This window comes from Haliaeetus albicilla, chromosome 8, assembly GCF_947461875.1.
Source record: "Haliaeetus albicilla chromosome 8, bHalAlb1.1, whole genome shotgun sequence".
Taxonomy (NCBI): Eukaryota; Metazoa; Chordata; class Aves; order Accipitriformes; family Accipitridae; genus Haliaeetus; species Haliaeetus albicilla.
The window spans coordinates 33,625,370-33,651,563 of NC_091490.1; the positions used below are offsets into that span (position 1 = coordinate 33,625,370).

General features: G+C 48.4%; 1 protein-coding gene across 5 annotated transcripts in view; it reads right to left on the bottom strand.

The window, feature by feature from the left end:
* The window catches only part of TNR (tenascin R), an 81,118-nt gene that overhangs the window by 34,309 nt on the left and 20,615 nt on the right, over positions 1–26,194 (bottom strand). Inside the window, exon 2 of one of the 5 annotated variants that reach the window (XM_069789643.1) lies at positions 5,675–5,875. The exons of the other annotated variants lie outside the window; for them this stretch is intronic. The gene's annotated coding sequence lies outside the window, so the exon portion shown is untranslated. The remainder of the gene's footprint in view (positions 1–5,674; positions 5,876–26,194) is intronic. 5 annotated transcript variants of the gene reach the window in all.

A 26,194-nucleotide genomic window follows, 5' to 3' on the forward strand; every position in this document is an offset into this window, starting at 1 on the left:
CCTCCCATTAAAGTAGCTTCACCCCCTGCCCATGCTCTGGATTACAGGTAAACCTTGCCTTGATTTGGAACAACACAACTTCTCGTTCTGGTATCGATCGTGAGCCCCTGGGTGGTAATCCAGCCTCTGAGGACCACATTTATCTCCAGCCTAAAATCACCAATGCCAGCCCAGTTGCGCTGGGGATGGATTCACCCCCATTACTCTTGTCAGGGCTGTTGTCTGCTGACCAGTACTTAACTCCAACTAGTTTACCATGAGGAATTGCCACCTGGTTCATCAGAGGATAGTGCTAATGGGCAGGCGAGGCTGTGTCTACAATGTCATTGCACCCAAAGATACCATTTGCCTTGTGTTTTCTTTGCAGGAGGTAGTTTACATGCAGGCCAAGTGGGATTGCTAGAGTGTGGCTGCTCAGAGTGCATGTTGTGCCGTGGTTAGAGGCTCTCAGCTGAGCCCTGGCACTGCTTTGGTGTCAGTACAGCTAATTAAAGATTTCCAGCTAATAGCTACAAATGCTTGATTGGATTTCTTGCAGCATTGTAGGAGGGAATGTAAATCACCATGTTTGCGGCTCGCTACCTGTGTTGGGTTTGTAGGACCTGGAATGACGAACACTGGAGATGTGCTTTGTGGTTCTTTCTACACCAGGAGTGCAAAAGATGCAGCAGGCACATTAAATCTGGTCGACAGGCTCTTTACAGTACTGGTAAAAAGATGCAAAGAGCTGAGGACCTCCTCACTGCATCACTAGAAACTTTACCAAAGGTCCAAGAAGTTGTGGGGTTTAGGTATTATTCAAAGCCAAGACATGGCTCTTGCAGTGTCCAGCCTTAATTCATAATTAACTTTAATAAAGCTGTATTTAGTAATATTAATAACTCTGTATTTAGACTCTAAGAGGGCTTAGCCATTCATACAGATTTGAAGACTATGAATAAGCATGTGGGACTATGTGGTTTAAGAAGGACTTAAAACCTCAAGGACTTACAACCGCTAAGCACTGGGGTGACCCATTTGGATGGGATCTGCCTTGAAGGGCCACTACGTGGAGAGGCGCAAGTTGCCACATCTGCCAGCTACAACATGGTCCTTCTTCTGGGACATTTGGTGGCAAAAGGAGATGTTACATCAACCTGGTCTAACTCATGAGCCTATTGCAGTAGCTCTTATACCAGTTCCTATAACTGGGAAATAGAGGTGCAAAGGAGCGGCAGTTTGAGTGTTTCCAACAAGCCGCTTAAAGCCAAATCTCCCAAGCTGCATTTAGTGCAGACCCCGTAGGGTCTGGACTTGGGGTTTCACAGCTGGTCCATACTAGGGCTTGCTGTCCATGGTGAGCATGAGGTGCAGGGTGGTGGGGATGATACCCTGATGGCTTTTGCTGGATGCTTCCAACCTGCTCATGTGGGGTCTTTCTCCAAGCCATGGGAGCTGGCCTGGCAGAGTGGGTGTGATACTCCAGTGGTTTCATTTTGGGTTTTTTTTGGGGGTGGGGGGAGGGGTAGAAGATGGTGGCATGATGCTCAGCTGTCATCCACAGCTGAGCTGTGCTTGGGGCCACTCACTGCATCTGACTTTGCCGGTATCTCCCAGTGCCATCATCTTGAGCAGATTACTACCCTTCCTTACTTCTAATGACTCTCCTGCTCTGGAACTCCTCTCCAGTTCCCTGGGGAATGGCTGTGCCTCCCCCATTCCCTGCTGCTGAATGAAAATATTTGTTTACTGGTTTCTCTCCTACAACACCACGCTACCTCAGGAAATACCACTGTTGAGCAGCCCCACAGCGTTTGCAGGGTTATTATCCCATATTACTGCAATGTTTCTGCTGCACTTTTCTTCTCAGCTCCCTGCTTAATGCCTGCTTCTCATGAGCAGGCACCTGGGACTCCTTTGGTAGGCTCTCTTTTTTTTCCTGGCTTTAGAAAAAGCAAGAAAAATGGAAATTACTCCATGGTGGGATGGTCTCCTCCTCACCCTTGGCTTCCATGGTGGCTCTGGCCATGGTTGCAGAAGACAGAAAGAAGGAGGGCACTGGAGATGACAACGGGAAGGAGTGAGAGGGGTGGGATTGATGCTTCATAAGTGGCAATTTGGGGCTGCACTCTCAGATCCTGACCCCCCCAAATTCTCCTCTGCCTTCTGGGCTCTCCAGCAGCTCCTGGGTGGTCCTGGCTGACCCACAGAGAGACTTTTGTCCCTGCGTAATGGGGCAGCCGTGACAGGGGAAGGCACAGGGACTAATTAGCGCTGGCTGCCTTTGATTGACTCGTCGGTGTTTGAGGCTAACTATCCGCTCCTTGGCCTCTCGCTCTTTTTTTTTTTGTGTGTGCTTGGAGTGGAAGTAATTGTGGCTATGAGCCAGCTGCTCCGAGCCAGGCCAGAGCTTCAAAGCAAGCCTCCTTGCAGGATTACAGGAGCAGCTTAGACATGGGGAAATGAAATCCTCCCCCTTCCCGTTTGTCAGATCCAGCCTGGCTCAACAGAGACACCAGAGCCTGTTTATGAGCACAAGTGGAGCCAAGGGATGGGGGGAGAAGGGCTCCAGGTGGATGCAGAGATGAGGGAGTGGGAGATGGGCCGGTGGATAAAGCGGGGCAAACAGATGCATGGTGGAGATTGCTCACTAATGACAGCGAGCAGGTTGGGTAGTTAACGACCCTCTAACCCATAGACTGAAAGCCATCCATTTGCTGCTAGAAACCACCAGGCTCGTTGATCTGAATCTCTTTATCAGTATATTCATCACAGCAGACACCAGTGGGATGCTGCCCAGCTCTCATTTCCGAGTGGCAAGTCACGGCATCCCCCTCCAGCCCTGCTCAACGCGGCGGCCTTGGGCAGGGGGTGATGCTGTGGGGGTGGTGGTGTCCCTGTGGAATGATGCTAAGGGAGCTTTCTCTTTCTTATTATTATTAGAAACAGGATCACGGAATGAAAAAAAAAAAGAAAGAAAAACTAATCCTGCATCAATTAGGTGCTGGGTCAGGCTTAATGCCACCGTTTGGGCTCTTTGCTGTGAAATGGTGAAAAGTCAGTCCAGTTCGGGCTGTCCGTGGCTAAAACCAGGCTGAATCCATGGGGTTCTGCAGGGCAGGAGGATGCTCCTTGGTGTCCTCCAATGCACAGCAGACCATCTGAGCCATACAGCCCTATTAATCCTTGACTTCTTCCTGGAGGCTTGGGCTGACAGCTCTGAAGCCTTGCCAAATTTGTGGGTGCATTCCCAAGGTCTGTCATCTCCATTCCTTAGCTGGTCCTGCTTTGTCTCCTGCTCCTCCTGTCAATGATTTGATTTTCTCTAAAGGAGCCCATCACTGTGAGCTCAGCCAGGGTGGGTTAGTGCAGGGATTTGGCTGGCAGAGCTCCAGGGCTGTGTGCACAGTCTGACAGCTCAAGGCTTGTCTGCTGGAGAAGAGAAGTTGCATTAACTGCTTTGGGTTCCTTGTCCTCCTGTCCTCCCAGCACTTCCCAGCCCAGCTAACACTGCCCGTGGGAAGCGATAGAACCATTAGAAACCATTGACTGAGCGAACAGATCCAGGACTATATATTTTTTCTTTCTCCCTGTATGAGGAAAAAGAAGCAAATTTCTGTGGTTGTTTCATGCATAGAATTAGTTGCATTAGGGCAAATTTATCTGGGGTGCATTTTAGTCTTTTTTTTTTTAATTTTGCCTTCATTGTCACCAAGTTCAGATAAAACTCCAAGCTGGTGACTTTGGTCCCTCCATCCCCAGAGGTGGCCTTGGAAAACCTCCTGGCCGGGGCAGCGAAGGCAGCTTTGAGCCCAGCACTTTCCCAGCATCTGACAGCAATGTCTTCTCCTTTGCTTTCCACTGAGCTGGGGCAATGCCTCTCCATCCACTTGCACCCAGGACAGGACAGTTTATCTCCAGTTGCCTCTGGCACAGCACAAACTTGGGGCTGCTGTTTTATTTTACCAGAGCTGGTTTCCCTTAGTTTGTTTTGCTTTGCTTTTTTTTTTTCCCCTACAGTCCTCCAGAAACATGGGTGTTTGAATTAAGGTTCAAATTAAAGAGTTATTAAAGTTAATTATGAAGTTTGGCAGGCACTGAGCTCTCGGCTCCAAAGCATTTCAACTTTGGGGAGCTGTGAAAGAATCAATCTGCTGCAATTTCTGTGTGGTGATCAATAAAAAATACACACAATATAAAACTGAGAAAAATATTTGAGGGCTTTTGCCAAACATATACCACAGCAGAGCGCTCTCTTTCCCTCCTGACTGGCCTCTCTCCATCCAGGATTTGTGTCTTATGGGCCAGCGAAGGAAGAAATAGAAAAACCCAATTAAATCCACAGTGCATCTACCCTAATTATATATTTTCAGCTATTTTTACATTTTGCTGATGGGCTGTATCTGTGTGAGCAGCTTGGTGCTGGGAATGCAAAAGGGAACCTGTGTGTGGTGACGCTCACAACAGCTGCACTAAGGAAGTCATTAATGGTGTGGCAGCGGTTTTTTGGGGGGGGCAGCATCACCCAGAAATGCAGCGTCATGTACCCCAGCAGCATCTGCAGCCCCTTTTTTATTGCTTAGCAATAGGAACATAGCAAATGCAAACTGTGCCTCAGGGGCTGCTGCGGGACGGGCGCAGGGACATCATATCTGCACAACGGGGATGATGCCAGCAGTTTTATCTCCAGCATTTTGCTGGAGATAATTTAATATTTGGATGGTCCAACAATATTTCTATTTTCATGCTAGTTTTGGTGAATTGCTTTTGTTACCCGCCCCCCCCCCAGTGCTGCCTGGAAAGATGCTTGAAAAATGAAAGCATTTGTTTCTCCAGCCAGATATTGTGTATTAAAATGTTTTTGAAGTCACTAAAGATGTGAAAATGAAGTGAATGTTTTGTTTTGGGTGAAAAACATTTTAATCTACCCAGAGCACATAGAGATATAAGTGTATGTATACATATTTATATGCATTTATTGCATGCTCTTTTCCTGAACGCTGGATAAACCACAAACCCCTGCTTTTTGGTGCAGATGGCAAACTGGAAAATCAGATCTATCTGGAGTTCAGACTGGCACTCATACTTAAAGCTGACCAACAGACCATCAAGAAATGGAGTTTGCTGACTGCTTCCTTGGCACGGCAGGAGCAGGCAGATATTAGCTAACACCCAGCGGTCCCTGAGCCGTGTCAGGGCTGGCTGATTGGAGCTGTGATGTATTCCCTGCCGGAGCTCAGCTGGCAGAAGCCAGACCGCCGCGACGGATTTACTCCTGGCTGCTGCTAATAGTGGGAGTGAGCCCGGGGCATGGCCATGTGCAAAGCAGGCAGGAAGCCTCCAAGTGTATTATCTGGGCTTTTGTGTCGAGAAGTGCGTTGGAGGTTTCCCAAAAGCCAAAAACCACCCTGCTGGATGGTTTTCAAGGCTCCCAAAACCGCCCTGGGGACACCCAAGCACTCAGTGCAGATGGTGCCTGCTCCATGCTACAGCGAGATGCAGCCTGTGCAGCTTTCCTCCCGCTTGCCAGGCTCATAAGGAAGGAAAGTCAGCTACGTGGTGTCCCTGATCAGCTTCCCAGCCATGCACTTTCCATTCCAATGTGACCACACAGCTGGGAAACCGAGGTGGATTGAAAGCTCTGAAGCCCAATCTGGTTTTTCTTAGACCTCCCAAAAGAGGCAGCAGTACTCACTGGTTTAGAGCAACCCATCACTCCCGTGCATCAGCGTTGTTATTGGCTGTATGTGGAAATTGCTCCTGGGTGCCACGGTCCTCCAGCCATGGCAGGTGAGGATGCGTGCACGGGAAGGCGCACAACTTGCTTTTGCTTTGCTTTGTGATCTGGTGAGAAACTCTTGTGATTTGCTGGAAAGCACTTGCGTTGCATCCACTGCTAACCAAGAAATAGTGGAAATAATTGGGTCGGCTCCTCAGCAGCTTGAAAATGCTGCAAATTTGGTGTTGCAAGGCTGATTTGCACCAGTAGGACCCTCTTGAGCAGATGTAGAGATGCAGCATGTCCCGCAGACCTGATTCCCTCCTGCAGCTTTCCTGGGGGGAAGACCACTGGCTGCCAGTTATTCCTAACCTACTGATGTATAATTTGTCTGTTTGAAAAGATTTTCATTGCATTAGTTCCCTGGGCTTTATGGCAGAGCGAAGGTTCTTGCTACATGCAAGCAAAGTCCTCTCCCTGATCAACTCCTTCTGCACTCTCTGCCTAATTGCAATCCTTTTCTCCCCTCTAAACACAGACTGTTGCAGGCTTTAGGGGGAATTAAAGGAGTTGGAAAGCTTAGAGGAGCCAACCGTCACATCTCCCTGTAATGCTGGTTAGTTGAAGGCCAGACCCTGCGGACTCATAGGGCCGGAGCTGAGGACCAACACCGATACCTGCACTGCATCAGAAAAACCCGACCGAGTCATTTCACGCCACCACCATGCAGCACTAAGAGAGGGAACAATCTTTGCCTGCTGACTAATTACATATTTAAGGATGAAATACTTTGATGCTTTTACCAGTGTTCCCTAACTATATGTGAGGGAAGAAATCTATAGTTCCCCCAAATGACTGAAAATGCTGCCAGCTTAATAATCCATGCACTCCTCTGTGATTGCAGCCTACATTGTATTTTGCTTTCACTACATATTCTTTCATTGAGTTGCCATGGCATATATCAATAGCCTCTATAAGCTCCCACAGGAAAGCAGGCAGTGGCTTAGTGCAAAGTTTCGGGGGGAATCTCCTTTCATTTTCCCATTAACAGGTAAAGCCTGGATCTGGCGTGTCTGGCTTCACATCGTCTCGTTCAACTGGTGCCTCCCGCCCGCTCTCCTGCAAAGCCCGGGGAGTCACCAGGGTAAGTCTCATTTTTGCAAGGGTGCTGGCTCTAATCTGAGCCTATCCCAGCATTCTACTGAGCAAACTGTGGTGTCAACTTTCTTCATTTATATATATTTACAGGCAGCAGCAGGTATGTTATCAGGTCCCCCCTTCAATGTGACTGCGCTCAACTATGTGCCATGTAAAACGCTTGCTCCGTGCAAAATTCACTTGTGTGACCAATTTGCAAAGGTGGGCACCTAATTTTGCAATGAAAGCCAAGGTGGATGCCTAATTTTGTAATGAAAGCTGTTAGCAGTGGGCTTGGGCAGTGGCCTGACCGCTGCCCGTACCTCTTCGCTGCGGCTGGCCCCAGTGCTGTGTGGGCAATGCTGAGATGCAGGCGCAGGCTGCAAGCCCACGGTGCAGCACATCACAGCTCATGGTTAGACACTTTACTCCATCCTCTAATGCCAATAAAAAGACCCATGGTGTCCAGTGTCCTGCAGGAGGGTGACCCGCTCTCTTCTGGGTCCATATGTGACACCCTAGTCCGGAGGTGCCTGAACTTCCAGCTCATAATGGGAGTTGCTGGCTGCTAAAACTGAGATCTTCCTTACCTACTTCCGAGGCAGGACATGTGATTTGAGTTGTGGCAGGTGAGTATTTGGTAGCCTGGCCCTTTGAGCACTAAGATTTGATGTCTGTTGGAGTTGGCCTTGGCTGCCCCGCTGCTGGAACAGCCCCAGCCCTCAGGACTCCCTGCCCATGAAAGGTCATCACGTCCTGCACTTCACACCATATATTTATTCACACTCAGTTATGAAATAAATCCCCCTCAGTCAGCCTGTATGTTGCAGGAGGGTTTGTTTTATCCTTATGCAGTGTCTCCTGCAGTTAAAGCAGTTTTACCGGGGAGAGGCTGGGATGGCTCCTACTGCTCTCCCCTCCATTACCATTTGCCCATAATGATGCTCCTGGGGGCATCGCTCCTGCCCCATGCCTGGGGAGAGATTAAATTTCTAAAGAAAGATCTTGGGACTGGGCCAGGTCTTTCCAAGATGCTACCCTTCAGTGCTAAAGATGTGCACCGTGTTACTGAGCCCAATGATGGCCACTCTGCCTGCCCCGGTGGCTCCCGGAGCTCCACCGAAGATGCTTGGAAGCCATAAAGGAGGAATTAACCATAATTATGGAGCATTGCAGGGCATTAACACCCTCTAAATCCTCTTTAATTATGTGGTAGCACTTAATTACATGGCAACTGGAACGTAAGCACAAAAATAAATATGATTTCAGTTTTATCTTCAGCAGGGGCACCAGTAATTAATTTTGGAGGGTAATGTAGGACCCAGCTGAATGCGGGCATGGTGTGGACTCTGCATGTACAGTACTGCAGAGGTGCTGCCACCAGGACGCTCAAACCTCCCTTCTTTTTCCTCTCCAACAGCCACGGCTTTGCCACCCCTTCCCATTCCCCCTCAGTGGCATCCCTCCTTCTGTCCATCCTTGCATAGGCAGAGACTTGCAGATGTCAGGGTAAGGCAGAACCAGGCCATAGGGTACCCGCTCATCCTCCAGCATGGAGAAAACCAGGCATGAGAACCTCCATGCTTAATTCATCCCACCTCAATTATTCTGTGAACCCACAGCCTATAACCAGCCGGCAGGATTCGGATTGCTCTCAGCCATGGGCACAAGGGTTTGTTTTTTTTCCCCGCTTGCTCCCAGCACTCAGCTTGGGTGCTGGCAGCAAGTCCTCGTGCATGTGTAGCTGATGTTTGGCTGTCACGTTGCATTAGAGTCTACCCGGACCTCCTCAGGGCTTAGCTGAAGCGAATGCAAACAACCCAGGTTGGGATGTTCCGTTGCCAAAACGCCACCACCCATTACCCCAGGTGCAGATCGAGCGTACAGCTTAATGAAGATGAAGGAGATTGTGATGAAGTGCCAAGTCATGTTGAAGAACCTGGATGTGCTGCAACCTCCATCACCCTGTATAATCACCATGTGCCTCCAGCGCAACCATGTTTAAATGGATAACAGCACTGAGGACCAGGAGAGGAAAATCCCTGCTATTATCACGGCTTTCCCCATATAATTAGGGGATTGTGGCATATTTCCACAGGAACCTTGAGCAGGAGCACCCAGGAACTTGGTTTGCTTTCAGTAAAATCAAACCCACCTGCTAAAGTCAAATGAGCACAGTTTTTTTAACTTGCTTTTTGGTTTGCCTAGTCATTTATACCCTGACCCAAAGTTGGGGGAATGGAAAAGAAACATTTATCTGGTGCATTTTTGCATTCGTTTTCCCCCTGCACATGTATTTTTACACTGCAGAGATGAAGCAGAGCTGTTGTGACCAGGGTCGTGCATGCTGTGGCTTTCCCCCACCTGCTTTATAACCCCCATACTGGAAAAAAATCAGGTTTTCCTTCCTGTTTAATATATTGCTCAAACTAAACTGTGTGTTACGGCTGATTTAGACACATATGCAACCTGGCAGGTAGCAGCAGGGATCACGCTGTTTGAACCCTCCAATAATTGATATTTTCTACTCGCCTTCCCATTGTAATTTCCCCCTGAATATTCAGAGCAGCAGCAGATACTTGTGCTATACATTTGGGGCTGGAGCAAAGCCTCTGCAGCGGAGCTGGCTGTTGCTAGAGGGTGGTTTTGCTTGGGCAAAGCTTGTCCCAGGTCCCTTTTGGGGACCTGCAGGGTCTCCTCAGGAGGGGAACAGCCTTGTGGCAGAGACCACAAGAAGCCTGCAAATGTTTTCTATCATCTCCCATCGAAAAGACAGCCGAAGAGAGCATGAGCAAGCTGGAGCAGACAAGTGAATTGTAGTCCTGCTGCAGAGACTTCATTTGATAAATAATGTATATAGAGTTTGCAGTAATAACTGCTTTTTTCCGACCCAGGCAGCTGGGCTGGGTTTGACACATCCTGGATGTATTCCTCCTTCCAGGCGGTGAACGGGATGACAGGCACTCGCTCCTGTGGCGGGGAAGGCAGGGCAGGCAGTGACAGGCTCTGTTGTGTCAGATATGTTAATCTGGGGCTTTTCTTACTTCTGACGAGCCACGCATGTGTGTGTATAGAGAGGAGGCGGCGTTTCCAGGCACTGCAGGAGGAAAGAGATGCGCTGGGGCACAGTGTTTAGGAAACCTCCCAAGGTTAACGCGTGCCAAGAACATACGGCCAAGAAGAGACGTATAGCCCTGGGTACCAGCTGCCCCAACACCAGGATGCTGCACCCTGACCTGCCCACTAGCCCCGGTCCAGCCCGATGCTGGACATGTGGCTTCCCCATCCCAGGACCATGTCCCTCATCCCTCCCCTGAAAAGGTGGTGGTGGTGGTGGGGTCGTCCTCTGAAATATCTTTTTTGGCTTCAAGCATGCTTCCCAAAGAGCACATGGCATTGCCCACAGGTGTGGTCCCCCAGGAAAGATGGGACCTTGGAGGTGACCAGATAAATCACCCCTGGTTATCTCTGCATAGTGCTGGGAGCAAGAATTTCCCTCTGCGATCCCATGCTGCTGTTACTACAGTGTGAAGCAAGGTGGTCGCATCACCTCCCCTCCCCAATTTGCTGTCTCTTTGACCCAAACAGCCAACACAGTGGGGCAACTCAACTGGTGGGTTTGGCCCTCGTCCTCCCTCTTCTGACATCTTAAGATGTGGAGGTGGGAAAACAGTGGCTGAAAGTGGGTCTGTTTAGGAAGCCAAAAAAAAAAGGGGAGAAATTCCCCCCTCTGCCTCTCTGCCCTGATGCTCTTAAAAACTGCTTTCACAACAAATAACAAAATCTGTGCACCTTCCCGAAGAACAAGCTGAGATTCCAGATCTCTTAATGTTTCAGGGGCTCATTTTTGGGCTCCTGAAGAAGGGCAAGGGGGGATAGGGGAGGAGAGAGGAAGACCATGGCCACTCACTGAGCCTTGGAGGCCACGGTGGCTTAGGGCTTTCCTAACCTGCAAGACCCTGTCCAGCCCCAGGTAGCGAGAGGGGCTTGCAGGCATAGGACAGAGCTGGTCCGGGCTTTTAGGATGGGGGTCCTCTACAATAAGTCATGCTGAGGTGTGCAGTCAAAATCCCAGATTTCCTTAGGTTATACATTCCTGCCAGCTGGGACAGCCACCATGGACACATCTGGGTCTGAAGAGCTGGCTGGGTGCCTGCACAGACCCCCCAGTGTCGCTGGAGGTATATAAAATAGCTTTAATCAAGGCATGCCAGAGATAATACTCTTTAATCATTTTTATAGCAGGCTTTGAAGGTTTCTACTGGAGCTATTTGGTTAAAAATAGATTTGCTTCTTGTGGACTTTGGCGGAAGACCTGGGCTACCATATTAATGAAGGTGAGTGGGAAAACCCATATCTCTCCCCATTTTACATCCCCGCAGAAGAACTGGAAATAGCCTCAGCGCTTTTATCGCAGGGAAAACCAAGATCCCTGGGATGGAAAAATTAGCTGTAGTGAATGTGGGCTTGCACCAACTGAAGATCTGAGTCAGGTTGGGTTTTTATTGCCCTATAATAGGTAAGTACCTCATTAAGGAGAGGATATAAATGCATAACATAATTTCATTGAGCCTGCAGCTGGTGCAGGGCATGGGAGCTTGGAAGCAAGCCCACTGCTTTGTGATGTTTTTTAAGCTAGAGCTTGGTTTTGCTCACTTTAGTTGTCCCACTAGTATTGTAAGTGTTGGGGTTAGACAGATCACAAGCGAGCATTTAAAATCAATTTTAAGGCTGTTTTTATGCTGAAGAACTGTGTGTAGATGTACGACTCGGGATGAAGGAGACCCCTTCAGTCCTGCGACAGGTAGTGATGTGATATAACCCCTTTTACAAAAGTGTCAAAATTCATCTCTGCGTTGACTCTCGTGGTCCCGTGTCCCAGAAGGTTAGTTCAGCACCTCATATTTCCGAGACTTTTATAATTTCTAAGCCAAAATTAACCACAGTCAGTTGAAATACACTTTCTAGCCTGCCTTTGCTGCTCTCCCTCACTTCTGATCAAACAGATAGATAAATAATGGTAAATAACATGCTGCGGCCACCCAAGTAGGGCTTGATGAACTGAGAAATGAGATCATTTGGGCAGCAATTGCAGCACTGTGAGAAGACAAGAAACAGCCAAGAATATTTGTAGAGTTGGAGCGCAGCAATTTGAAAGCAAGGATTTATTGGCTGCATCCTATTCCTGCAGAAAGTGAGGAGCAAACGCCCCTTGATGCCTGCTGGGAGCAGGACAGCCCTGTCAAATTAGGCAAACTCAACCCACTAATTGAGGTGGACACGGACTGCTTCTCCCACACCTTAAACGGAGCAAATAGAACAGTGTTCAGAGAGATGTCTTGGTACATGACTGCATCTGGTCACTCCCTGGCTTCTCCCACCTACCACCAGCCTGTAATGGGCCATGCAATGAGGGCTAAACAATTGCAATTTTCTCTTCAAAATCAGAAGCATGAGGCACTGTGGTGCCTCTGCTACCTGTAATGCCAAGCTGTGACTGCTGAGCAGGGCAGGGAGGATGGCACTGCAGAGGATGGGGCTGTTTTGCCAGCTCTGGAAGCTGGGCATCCCTGGAAAACTGCTGGTGAGGCCACCAGCTGGGAAGGCTTGGGGTGCATCATGGTAGGACTGGTTGGACCTCCGTGATTCTGCTGAAGTTCAAAGTGCTGCAGCAGGAGAAAGGCTCTGGGGTTGAAGCCTCCAGGAGATTTGTGCAAGAAGCTCTGCATGGGAAAACGAGTGGGAAACGGCAGAAGAAACTCTGTTCGCCTTAACTGGCAAAGCAGGATCCCACCTGGGAAGATCCTTGGGTGGTTCCTTGCTGCAAGGGACAGATCCACTGACATTTCAGAGTAGTCCTCCTTGAGAGGGGGACAATAACAAGGTAACAGCCGAACACCTGCACATGAGTACGATGTCTCCAGTCGGGTTTTGCAGTGGGTTAGGGCATCCTTCTGGAGGAGGTCACCATGAGGCTTTCAAGCAGGCTTATATTCTAGCACAGCTATTTCCATTCTGGAATGATTGTTTTACCTTTTGGGACATAATTCATTAATTCGGTGTGGCTGAGCAGGTAGGGTGGGCCGCAGCAGTCAGGCATTTAACTCCCACCCTGACCATGCTGTTTCACTGTGGATACCTCTCACTGCTGCTTATCCCCTTTGAAAAATGGGGATAATATAGGGCTGGCTCCCTATGAAGTGCTGAGATGACAGCTTAATGAATAGTACCACAAGCTGGTGGTAATTCACTTCTGTGCAGAGGTGCCAGTCTCATTTTCCACTCTAGATAGTTATTTAATAACCCAAAGTCCTCTTACTCTGGTGGGATTATCTATGGAGCATTTTTCTTCCACAAAGTTCAAAATACTCTACTAAAATGCATGTGAGAAAGGAAAACAGAAAGACTTGTAACAGGCCCCTCAGACACGTGCTTAGCTGGGCAGGTGACAGGGACAACTCCACTGCTGAAACTATGGAAAAAGATTAATTTTACAGTCTGGTCTGAAATTTGGGTGGGTTTTCCTCCTATCTCAGCTGGTCTTGCCCACCTCTAATGTGGTGTTTGGCTGGTCTCTAGGAGATAAAACTGAGCTGTGATGTCTCTGATACCTCATCTTCTTTTATAAGTGAGGTAAGCGGAAAAGAATGTTCTTTTAACGCAAAGCTTGGCTGGAAGATCAATAGCAGCTTCACATGTATTTTTGTCTAATATTTGGTTTTGTAGGGCTTTGGGAAAAAAAAAAGTTACTTTTCATGCAGCACATGGATGTGACAAGCTCTGCTGCTAGCTTCTGGGCTTTTATCACAAATTGCCTCCCCAGCCTGAGCTACTGGGGCCGAAACCATGTGGCCAGGGGCAGGCAGCGAGCCAGAACTGCCCGTACTCATCTTAAACCTTCTCCTTCCCAAAGAGATGGACATCCATGGGTGGTGTTTAGCCTATGGTGTCCTGGTGTGCCTTGCAGAGGGGCTTTCACTCATTACTGCTTGTACAGTGCCACAAGATGCTCTGATGAAAGGTTTTCTGATTGCAAGTCATTATAATCATTCTCATATACAATTACATTTCCTGGAAGGGGATCTAGTGTGCTAGGTACACGCCTGCCTTGGCTGGTCTGGAGAAACCAAAGAAATACCAAGCGTTGCTAATAGTTATTTTGAAATTCCATCTTCTTCACACTGTGCTTCTCCTTTCTAAAGCTGCTGCAGCTCTCACAGGTGAGATGGCTAATTACAGGGGGCGGTACCAGCCATAAGTACTTAGGCTGAATGATCAGCTCCTTTAAGTCCGCCTGGTTCTACTGATTTCTGTGTTCATTTATGTCAGCTGAGATCACGTTGAGAGCAGAGCAGGTAAAGGCAGGGGCTGGGGGTTTGGTGGTGTTCGGAGGATAATGAGTGGCTGTGGTTGGTGATGCTCTAGACAGACAGGAGGTGTAGGTAAGAGGGAGAAGAAATGGAGCTGACTTTTTTTTGCAAGGACCGTGCTTCCAAGAGGAACCTCTCAAGTTTGGGGAGCTGCCTATGGGAGCATTGCCTTTTGATACTGGGTAGAAGAAGTGGCAGAGGACTCTGGAGTGCTGCTTCTGTCTTGTTCCAGTATATGCATTAGCATGCTACTGGTCTGCCATCTGATGGCCTCTGAGAAGTGTGAATGTTGCCTTGCTGGGAGTCTTGGAAGAGGAAATGCATTGATCTTCTGTGACCTCGGTCCTGTGCTCTGGAGTTGAAGTGTGCTGCTTGTGTTGATTTTCTGCTGTGCCTCCTTCTCTATAATGCTGTGCCCTGTGTGGTCTTCTGTATCTCATATGATTCTATGATATATTTATATAAAGATATAAACATATATATATGTGCTCCATTTTTTGGATGTGTGGTGGACCCCTGTTCTATGCAAAGTTGGGATGCTAAAAGGGCATAGAAGTTAATTGTAAGGAAAGCCATGTGTCTGGAAGGCATTCAAGTATTGTCTTGAAATCTTCACACCCTGAAAAGAATGATATTTAAAAACAAACATCCAGTCTTAAGCTCCTCAGAGCTGGCTGTCAAGCATGGGATGGGAGAATACAGGGTGGGAAGGTCTCATCACTTCACCTGCCCCCCCACCCCACGTTTCCCATTGGTGGTTTCGAGGGGAGCTTGGCTCGTGCCAGGACTTCATTGTGTGCCCAGCTGATGCTCTGTCTCTGAGCTGCATTTATATCTCCTCTGTGCTGCTCCTGCAGCACTGAACGTGCTGGTGCCTATCACGGGCTTTTCTGCCCTTCTTGGGTGACCTAAGAGTCTCCCCGTCCCCCTAAACATGGGTGCTTTGGAGCATACAGACTTTGACATGATCTAAACAAAATTTAGAGGAACAGTTGAATGCAGTAAGATGCTCTTTGCCAAAGCCAGGAGGTACAACTTTTTTCTTTTCTTTTTTCTTTTTGTTTTCTTGTAAAAGAAAAATCAAAGGTTTGTTCTGGTTCTGAGAATTTGTAGGTAAATTGGTGACTTCCAAAGTCACTACTGTGCACAGTCCTGAGCTGGCACAACCACAGCCAAGGTTATCTATCAGGTGTAATGTTTTTATAATGGCCTTCTGAGTTGTTTTTTTTTTTAAATTTATTTTTAGACAAAGCTGCTCTGTTACGTGTTTGCTGGGTTTGAGTGAAAACTCCTTCCTATAAGTGAAGGTGGGAGTGCTCTTAAAAGCATCTTGGGATGCAGTGCAACCATGGGGACAGGGACATTGGGTGTCCTACAGGCAGTGGGGAGCCAGTTGGTGCTCTGTGCCTGGTGCTGCCCTGCTCCCAGTGCAACAGGGCTGTCCCCATCTGGGGTTACTGGAGACACTGGAAACCTCTGCCCTGAGCAAATTAGGCAAACATAATCCATGTGCCCTAGGGCTTCCTCTGGGTGCTTTGCCTGGATAACTGCCCCGGGAAATGATGAATTAAAGCTGGAAAAGGGGTCTCGTTCTAGCTGGATGCAGTGCATCTGAATGGGGAGAAGCTGCCAGACACTCAGACAGGGAACTGCTTCCCCTGAGCCGCCATGTTCCCTCTTGCTGAACTGACTTAAAACCCCACCAGCAACTCAACAAACTGTTTTTCCTTGCTGAATATCATATTTTGCATTTTTGCTACACTTAAACCATGGGATAATGCTTCTGAATGTGATTATAAACCTGATAGAGCCCCCAGTGAAGTACCTGCCTTTCCGAGGAGCTTAAGTAATATTTTTCAAAAAGCACTCCAGCAACCTTTGAATTCCCATGGAGCACTCGAGTACATGCGACCTGAGACTTCGGTGTTATGAATCCAATTCTGAAACAGCCTGGAAATTGATTTATGGCTGTGTGAGATGCACGCAGGCTTTAGAGACATGGGAGAGATGATGACTTGTTACCTGACTCTGGAAATGCTTTAACATTGGACCACAGCCATGGGCACACACATGGTGGGTCCATCCATCCTGCAGCAGACCCACTTGTCTCACTGGGCACTTTCCACCGTAAGAAAATGCAAGTTCATGTTGAGCTGAGTTTAAAAAGAAGGGGTCTTGCTAGTTTGGGGAGCCCAAAATACTCAAGAAAAAAGTGCTGATGCCGACAGGATCCGTTCATCCGACATTTAACCGGTGGCTCTGCCATGCTCGCACACCTCCGGCTGTTTGCCTCAGGTCTGTAGTTACGTTCTTGTTATCATGGGGTTTTCATAGAATCATAGAATAGTTTGGGTTGGAAGTGACCTTTAAAGGTCATCTAGTCCAAGCCCCTGGCCATGACATCTTTAACTACATCAGGTTGCTCAGAGCCCTGTCCAAAGTGACCTTGAATATTTTCAGGGATGGGGCATCTACAACCTCTCTGGGCAACCTGTGCCAGTGTTTCACCACCCTCATTGTAAAAAATTTCTTCCTTGCATCTAATCTAAGTTTTTTTGGGATAGGTGATGGAAACTTACCTGCATTTCATGTCAGCCTTCCTTGGCACGTTAAAATTTTTTTTTTGCTATTTGCTATCACAGCAGGAGCTTAAATCAACTCTTAAATAGCCATAAAAGCGTACTGGTTGTGGAAGTCCCTGCTTTCCGGGGCTGGGAGACAGTACCATAGCTGCTGGAAGGGACCATCTCATATTGCAAAATGCACAGAAATATGGAACCTGGGACAAGGTAAGACATTGAGGGAGCAAATCTGCTCATGAGCAGCAGGTCTGTGAGCCCTGCTGAGTGCCATCAAGGTCAGTGGACCATCCTGTGGGTGCTGCTCCAGCTCCTGACTTTGGTCTGGGTCTGGCTGCTGGAGAAATTTGTTGGCTGGCAAAGGCAAATTGAGGCATATCAAAGTAGCTCACAAACTTGTGTGAAGTTAAGCTTTGTATAGTTTTACCTGGAAAATGGCCCTGAAGCCTGAATATTTATTTTAAAGGAAATCTCTCAAGCCATGTTTCAGGATAACTCGTTTCCCAAGTAACCTTATGCTGTCTAAGGGGAGAGAGGAGAAACTACTGCGAAGCCAGCTTTTTGGTGGGTCTTGGCATCCTGATGCCAAACTGGCTGGAGGGCTGGTGCTAAGAAAGTAGGGAGACTTTTGCAGAGAGCCAGATGCTGCCCATGAGCTGAGCTTGCCAGGGAGAATAAATTACCCAAATATACTGCTCCAGAGAGTGCAGCCAAGCCTGCAAAGAAGGCAGCAACAACACAAAAGCCAAGGGATGTGGGTGAGGACATACAGCATGGTGGTCACAGCCTTATGCACCAGCTACCTGGGACTTGGCACAGCCTTTAGGGTGCTTCCTTTGCTTAATTTTTCTTTCCTCCCTAAAAATAAGGAAGAGAGATGGCATCATGGGGAGCTCCCTCTCTGCTGTGTGAGGCAGCTGATGTTGCTGTACACATAGCATATTCAATCCAGAGCTGTGCTTCCAACCTCCTGGAAATTGCCATCTCCTCTCCTCTCAATCCCAGTGTCCCTTGGGGCTAAGAATATTTTCTTGTTTTCCTTTCTAATGTTATTTTTAGACCCCACCAAGATGGTGCAACGTCAGAGCTGCTGTCCCTTGCCCAAAGACTGACTCAGACTGGGCTGACACCCAGGTAAAATAGCTCATGAGTCCAATCCTGGTGTTTGTCTGCCATGGGAGATGATGTCATGGTCCTGGGCTCATCAGCAGTGTTTGGAGAAGACAACCTCTTCCTCCAACTGTGCATAGGGCACATCCTGGCAGCGATAGGCACTGTGAGAGGTGCTTTGCATCATTCAGGTGGGGAAAGTCATGTTCCCTGAAGGTGGGGTGGCCAAAGGCAGCAAGGATGCCCTGACTGCACCAAAACCAGCTTCTGTGGTGTCTCTACCCTGCTCACACCAGCTGCAGGCAGGGTGCTGGCGCAGCAACCTGCACGCCTGGCAGCACTGCTTGGTGCTGCAGGCTGGTCATGGTACTGGTGGGAGGGTGTCAGGTCCCCAGGACCTTGCTGCGACATCTATTTTGTGTTCCTAAGGGAGGACACTGCAGAGTATCGTTGGTGGGGGTGTGAGCGACTGGGGTGGCTGCTCAGCTTTAATCCCACTGAGCAGCTCCAAGCAAGAGATGTCAAACCCAACAACCAAGTGTCCCTCACCATGTGTGCCACCATGCCACCCCCCATGAGGGGACCTGTGATGCTGCAGGACTGGGACAAGGCAGCCCCATCTCTGCAGGACTCCTCCTTCGGATCAGAGGACTCCCTTTCTCCTCCTCCAAGCCCTTCACCCCAGCTATCTCCAGCAGATCCCATGCTTCTGAGTAGCCCAAGAGTTTACAAGAAATCAAACTTCAACATTTTGGACATGTAGATGAAGTGAAAACTTATGCCCTGCGGGAGAAGTGAATGCACATGCATCCCTGCAGACACAGACTGAGCAATACCTGTCATGGAAATTCTACAGTGGTTGAGCATACCTCCTCTGGGTCGAAAAGAGGAAATCTTTAATTTCTTCAACACCAGCAATAAATCAGCATGGAGGCAACATTGTCGCTGATGGCTTCAGCGTAGTCATCCCCGAAGATGAGGGGAAAGGAGCACCAGGGCTTGCTGGTCCCATAGGAGCTGGTTTGACTCCCAATTTTTACGTGGTTGCCAATACATTTTTGCCCACTACTTACTAGTTGTTTTATAAAACACCCGGTCAGGATCTCTCAGTACTTGAACACCACAGCAATGGCCATGAAAACCCCCTCTGTTAGTTTGCCTGGCAAACCCTGGACTGGAAACCATACATTTGGGTTCAGCCCAAAGCTGGGTCCCAGTGAGACCCACAAGCTCTCACCCCTTGGCTGTGACATACCAGAATTTTATTCCAAACTAAATGACCACGGATGCCAAGAGTGGAGAGTCCAACTCTCAAATCCTTGCAAGACTTAAACTAGGAATTAAGAAACTATAACTTTGGGGAAATGTAACTTGAGTTACATTTCCTGGCTTTTTTACGACCTTGAAAGCAATACAGAGCTTAATAGAAAATGGCTTTCTTACAGGTTTTTGTGGATCATGCTCTACGAAAAGGCAAGAATAATTCTCCCTGCCGTAAACCCCCTCCCCACACTGGATGGTTAAAACTACTATAAGAAAGAGCATCCTGAGCTGTTAAATCCTGCACGTTTCAGGGTAACTCCATTAGCTGCATTGCTATTGCATCCTGTAGGATTTTCCCACAGGGTACAGTTTCTCAGGGAGCTTGAACCACGTACACCAACACTTGGGCACCTACAAAAGCCAAAATAATACCATTTCTTCTCTTGCATAATGTGGACTTTATCTCCCTTTTTATTTTCTCCTCTCTCTGGCTATTTCAGAAACATCCTGAAGTTATGCCCAGATGCTGATACCCTCACAAGCTTGGGCAGAGGGAAAATGTCGGAGAGATGCAGCAGGGCATGTGGTGGATGTGTGGGCTTTCCCGTTTGGCAATGGGGCTGCTTGCTTGGGTGACTGGGCTTACATGGGGGAAGGCTACTGAGCACAGGGCATGATCAAATTGAGCGTACAATGCCTGAAAAGGTTGATTTTTTTTTTTTTTTTTCATTATTTTTGCAGTGTCTTTCCATGCTAACATGATCTGTACAAGCTTGGGACAGCCAGTTGTCGCTGGAGCCAGCTCCTTGGGGGATCACCACATGCTTATTGCTGGTTTTCTACCCTCCTGCTGCACTTCAAGGCTGACTAATGTCTCAGCGGTGGCAGGATGTGTCCCTGTGATGAGGTGTGAGGATGCAGGTGATGCCATCAGCAACAGCAGCTGGTCCCATTGTGCCAGTGCCCCTGGGTCCCAGGGCAGCACCTCGCCCTATAGCACCAAGCCTTGCTGCAGTGCTCACCCCAGCACCCAGATTTGTTCCCCTGGCCAAAATCACCTGGGTTACCATGGAGCCTGGAGGGGCTTTGGCTGCTGCCCAGAGGCTCTGAAGACACCAGACTGGGAACTTAGTGAAAAGCAGGTGTCAGAGAGCAAAAGGAGAGTTCAGCCCTTACTCTGTGGGATTTCCCTTAACTAGGAAGGGAAGTCCTGCTTCGAATCTCCCTCTGGCAGGCAGCATCAGGTCAGCTTCATTTTTTTTCCCCAGCCTTTACTTTTGTTCTTTGTCTTTATCTTGCAGTCCCCCAAGGGAAATCGCAGCTACTCATCCACAAATGCGGGGGCCTGGACTGGGGGGAGACCTCAACCCTGGGCATTTCTCAGTGTGGATAATATTGTTGCAGCACTTGAAGACCGGCCAAGCACAGAGCTCTGTGGGAAAGCAGGCTCCAAATGACTTAAATGCTTTATATTAAGGCTGGTGGACAAGGCATTGATCCTTTCCAGCTCTGTGTTGCTGGTGCCTTCCTAAGCACTACCGTGGGTTTTGTATTTTTTTTTTTTTTTTCTTCCTCTGCTCTGGCTTTTTTCAGGTTTTCCTCCTGCAGCAGGCAGCTGTAAGCAGCTCTGTTTCAAAATGACCTGATCCTGTGAAATCCTCAGGCAAATTCCTCCTGAGCTTCCCGGCCAGCCCTATATTGGCAATGAGGGACATCTTCCCAGTACAAACCTCCCAAGCAAGAGCATGTGAAAGCTGACTATAACAGTTTCTCTTCAAGGCTCCATTGCCTTCCTTGATTTCTACTACGTGACAGCGCTCACAAATTTTCCAACCTATTATTTATCAGGGCCGGAGCCTCTGGTGATGACAAAAATGGGAGGTTTTTCTCCCAACTTCCCCAGGCAGCCATGGCTGGTTAGTCATTAAGGGCTCTGTGCATGAGTTCATCCTGAAGTTGGGCAGAGTTTCTTTTCCAATTTCCCCTCCTATCCTTCACCCTCATTCCCTGTTTTCCCTCTGGGAGACCTGTTGTAGCATATTTTTTTTTCTCTCCTGTATCTAGCAGAGTTTGATTTGGCGACCGGCCAGGAGAGAAAGGACTTGCAATTGCTTTGTCCTTTGGTGGGTTAGGTTATTGTGACTTCATGGTTTTCTGTTGGGAAAGCGATTAAGAAGAAAAAGTCCCATCTGTGACTGAAAATGGACTTCTGGTGATAAAAAATGTCCCTAGGTTATCTCCGAGGCTGGTGCAATCTCCTGCATTCTTCTTTTTCCAGTTTTTTTCACCCTTAATATTTTTTTTTGTTAGCTCTTGTATTTATTTCACAGGTGCTTGAGCATTTGAAGGACACTTCTCCTCTTCTTCTCGGACATGTGCAGATGGTACTTTAAACACATTAAGCCCTATGTCCTGGAAGCAGGGGCAGAATTGCAAAGGTTTTGGGGAGCTCTGGGTGAAACAAGCTGAGAGGTGACTGGCAGAGACAGGCTCATCATCTTGTTGGTTTATGGGAAAGGAGCAGAGAAACACTCTCATCTGTTGTTGAGTTGAGGATTGGCAGAACCAGAGGCACTTGACATGTATGGGGGGAGGTTGGGATCCTCTTAATAAGGAAAGGCACCTGGTCATGCCGGCTTGCTGTCAAAGCAAGGAGGTGCCACATAGCCACAGGTGAACAGAAGAAATGCCAACAAGTGGCAAGAAAACAATAGGTGGTGAGATCAGAAAAGAGGTGAGAAAGCAAATAACAGGGCAAATTTGTCTTTACGTATGTGGCCTAGCACGGCAAATAAAAAGGCTGATGTAGACACCTTAGTACCTTGCTCAGACTAGGGCTTAAATAGCATTGCAGAGACTTGGTGGGATACACAGGACCCAATGTGACTTGCTGGGGAACAGCAAGCGAGGAATGAAGGAAAAGAGTGCACCAAGAATGAGGCATGCTTGTCCTGAAGGTTAGCAAGGGGCTGGGAACAGGCTACTTCAATGTGGGTAGCTTCAAAGGGGTAAAACTGGTGGGACAGACCCCATGTGAGTTAGAAGAAGGAGGTGGGTGATTGTGAGGGACTCTTCAAACCCAGGGTATCTCTGCATGGTAGAGCCTGGTGGTAATGGCATCTTAAACTACACTGACATGTCTTGGGCGAGCGATACAGCAGGACAGAGCCAATCAGTTCCCTGGGTCTGTTAGCACAACATCTCATTTCCAATGATGGCGAAAGCTACTAGAAAAGCTGCTATTTTGGACTTGATTTGGGCTAATTGAGCAGAACTGGTTGAAAAAAGTGGAAGGTAATTTCAGGAAGTAAGTCACAAAATAGTGGAACTCACAATGCCAAAAGAAAGGGAGTGAGAACAGCAGAGTAAGGATAATGGGCTGCAAAAATCTCAGGGAACCAGTAGGTAGCATCTCTGCATCTCCAGGGAAGATAATCCAAGGTCTAAAGAGTGCAGGGAAGCTGGCAATTACCTAAAGCGACTGCGTTAGGGGCACCACAACAACCCATCCCTACGCAGAGGAACAAGAGGAAGGCGGCGCAGAGACCTGATGGACCTCAGACCCAAGGAAGAGTAGTAGGAATGGGTAACTGAGGCCAGAGAGCTGACAATGGGGACAACGGAGCAGCGGCCATGCAGCTACGAGTTGGAGATATGATGTAGAACAAGCTCCAGCTGGCTGTCCATTATAAGGCTGGGCAAAAATCTTTTGTAAATGCACAGGAAAGAGAAGGAGAGCTGAGGAAAGCCCAAGCATGTTGCTTAAATGGAGGAGGATAACTAAGGGATTCAGTGTGGGCTTTGCTTCAGCCCTCTCTTGCACCCAGCTAAGTAGGACAGGATGATTATATCAGGCAGGAGCCCAACTCAGACAGGGGAGAGAAGACCTTCCAGTCAGGTGTGCTTGTGTTGGCAGGTGTACTTCCAGAGCTAACCCAACCTTGGAAGTGTTCAGGGTTTCTCCAATGCTGCAGGGTGGGAGCTGCAGCAGGGCAACCCCAGGAGTTAGAGGCTTCAAACCAGGGAGCAATGCAAGAAGAAGTTATTAAGCAATCAATTTGTAAGAACCTGGAGGTTAATGAGCTTAGAAAGTAACAACTGACATGGATTTATCAAGAACAAGTCAAGTGAAACCAACCCAATTTTCTCCTCTGACAGGATAACTAGGCTTGTGGATAGGGGAGCAGTGGCGGACAGGCTAGGGCTTGGCTGATGTTGTGTGGCAAGCAGCCATGGGAGGGTGACCTGCTCTGCAGAAAGGGTTGGGGACCTTGGCCTGAGCTTCAGAGGGAGGTGAAGAGCAGATGCATTGCACAGGAGTTAAAACGAAAACCTCAATGCATGATGCCATCAACTACTTTCTGAATTGTCCCCCTATGGTAGTGCTTATGTCACTGCAAGTTGATGTGCTCGCTTGCGTGTCTGTCCCAATGCTGCAAGGACCAGCCCTGCCCTTGCTAATTCCCCCTGTAGTCATCAGCTGGTCCCCATCACCATCATCTCTGCTGCAGTGGCTCTTCATCCTCATCCTTGCTATGGACTGCCCTCACTGGGGGCATGTGACCACCACTAGCTGCTTTCCCCCACCCCATCCCTGTCTCCTAGGTTCAAGACTCTGAAGGGCAGCCCTGCCTTAAAGCAAACCTTGCAGGACTTGCCCAGACTATTTGTCACGGTACTTTTTATTGTCTCCTCTGCCTTGTACCTCATGCTGCAGCACGGCATCCCCTCTCCCCAGGATCTGTACCTCCACCTTGCATCTCCAGGGACTGCGGTCCTGCCGTGCTCATTGCATGGCTGCATTTGTCTTAACGATTGACCCCTTCAGTTATTATTAGCCTCATGGTCACCTCCAGCACTGCCTGTCATGACAAATTAGAAATAGAGTCTTCTCTGCATCATAGTCCTCATTAAACCAACCATCCCTTCTACCTGCCGCAGTCGTCACCTCATTATAACTCCATTACCTTTAACAACAACTCCATTACTATCCATTATCTTTCTTATCATCTCCTTTACAAGGCTGTTATCTGCACCTCCTCCTTTACAGCCATCCCCTCCTCAATTACGATTCCATTATCTTTATTACCACCCCATTACAGTCATAATTATTCCCATTACAATTTTGAGATCTGTGTCTCCATCCAGACAAGTCGGTGTCTCTATCAGCCCCATCACGACCAGCATGCCTTTCTTGCTCAGTGCTCCTCATTGCCTTCATTGCCCAGCACAGGTACCGCCACGTTCCTTGCATTTGTAATTATCCCCATACCAACGGTTGTATTATTTTTCATTATGGTTTTATAGTATTTTGCTGTTATTGCTTCCTTTATTGGCTATTCTCCTCTCCTGAAGTATCATAGCTGGGGAGGGTACCAGGTGTGAGCTAAGACTCAGGTCAGTGATATTATACTGATTTGCACCAGCCCTAAGCAGGTACCTTCACCGCATCACTGTCCTCCATTGCAATTCCAGCGTTTAATCTCCATTTCAGCCCTAATGACTGACATTATCTTTCCGTTATCCTTCAGCTCATCTCCGTTGCAGCTTTCCTGCCAGGCATGACGACCTCCTCCAGCCAGTGGTATCCCTTCTCCTCCTGCCTGGGTGAAGGAGCATCCCTGACCCTCCCCTATTTTCCATACCTAGAGCTGGACAATGGCTCTAGGGACCATTTATTCTTTTAAATGAAAAGAATATCTGGGTGATATTAGTAGAAGAAGTGTTTTTCTTGCAAAGGTACCAACTTTCATATATTGTCATGGTACAGCCCTGAGCTCCACATCCCGTTGGCATTGCTCTCCCCATAGTTTCAGCTGCATGCCCACCCCCCCTGACCTGCCTGCACTCCACCCCCCCACCTTCATCTTCCAGAAACCACCCCAGTGACTCAGAGGCAGTGTTTGGTAGCTCTTTCATCAGCCCTAAGAGCACGGAAAAAGCTTCTCGGCCAGCATAGGGTGGATTGCATCATTTAGGGTGCCATGGAGGAGTAGGCTATCATTTTATCCCCTATATAGCACTGATGCAGCCAAGGACAAGTGCCCTGCCAGCAGGTCCAGTGCCCACGCTCCTCGAGGGGACATTGAGAGATTGGAGTGGTTACAGAGAGAGCCGCAAAACTCCCCAAGGATGGGGAAACTGCCAGCTTGAGAGAGCTCGGTCTGCTTAGTTTATCATGAAGATTGAGAGGTGACTTCATGACTTCCTATAAGAACTGTCAAGGCAGGGAAATACTAAAGAAGGTACTAAAGAGCTCTTTATGGTGGTGGGGAAAGGCAGAGTGGGAGAGATGGTTGGGAGTTAAGGCAGGCAAATTTGGATGACTGATGCAGCACGTGGGGTTTAAAGTGAGAGCGATGCCTGTTCCCAGCAGCTCCAGGAGGCTGCTGGAAAGAGTGCGCTCCAACAGCTCATGAGCGATATTTCCTCGCATGCCTAAAGCCTATCAGTCTGTGGGTGATGCTCAGTGGTAGAGAAGCCGGTAACAGCTTGCAGGTAATTAACATCTCTGGTGTAAGAGGGGATCTAGCTCATGTTCGAATGCCCCTGGGTTATTTCCCACAATCGATAAGCTTTGTAAATAATGTATCCTGCTGGGGGGAAAAATGCTACCTTGCGCTTATCAGATTTTGTGCTCTGTTTGGTTTAGCAACGCTAAGAGGGAATACGGCTCAGAGGGGAAAAAAAAAAGATATAAATAAGTGAGGGGGTGAGGGGGGTGGCCCTGGCAGAGCCAGGGAGCTCAGGCTGGGTGGCCCTGTGCTGCTGCAAACCCCCCCCCCCCCCCCCCCGAGATGCCGCTGGGAAGCATTGGGAGGAGAAAGCTGATTAAAAGCTAACGAAGGAGCTAACAAAGGGGGGGACGAGCTGCCATGCAGCTACGCCATGGACAGGGCAGATAGCTCCCAGCACCACACTGTGACCCTGTTGCAGATTTTGGGGGAGTTTTTCCTAATTCTGGCTTGGTTAAAGGAGACCAGGGAAAGGGAGATGAAGCAGTTACTTAGCGTCTCCCTCCTATTATTTCTTTGTTT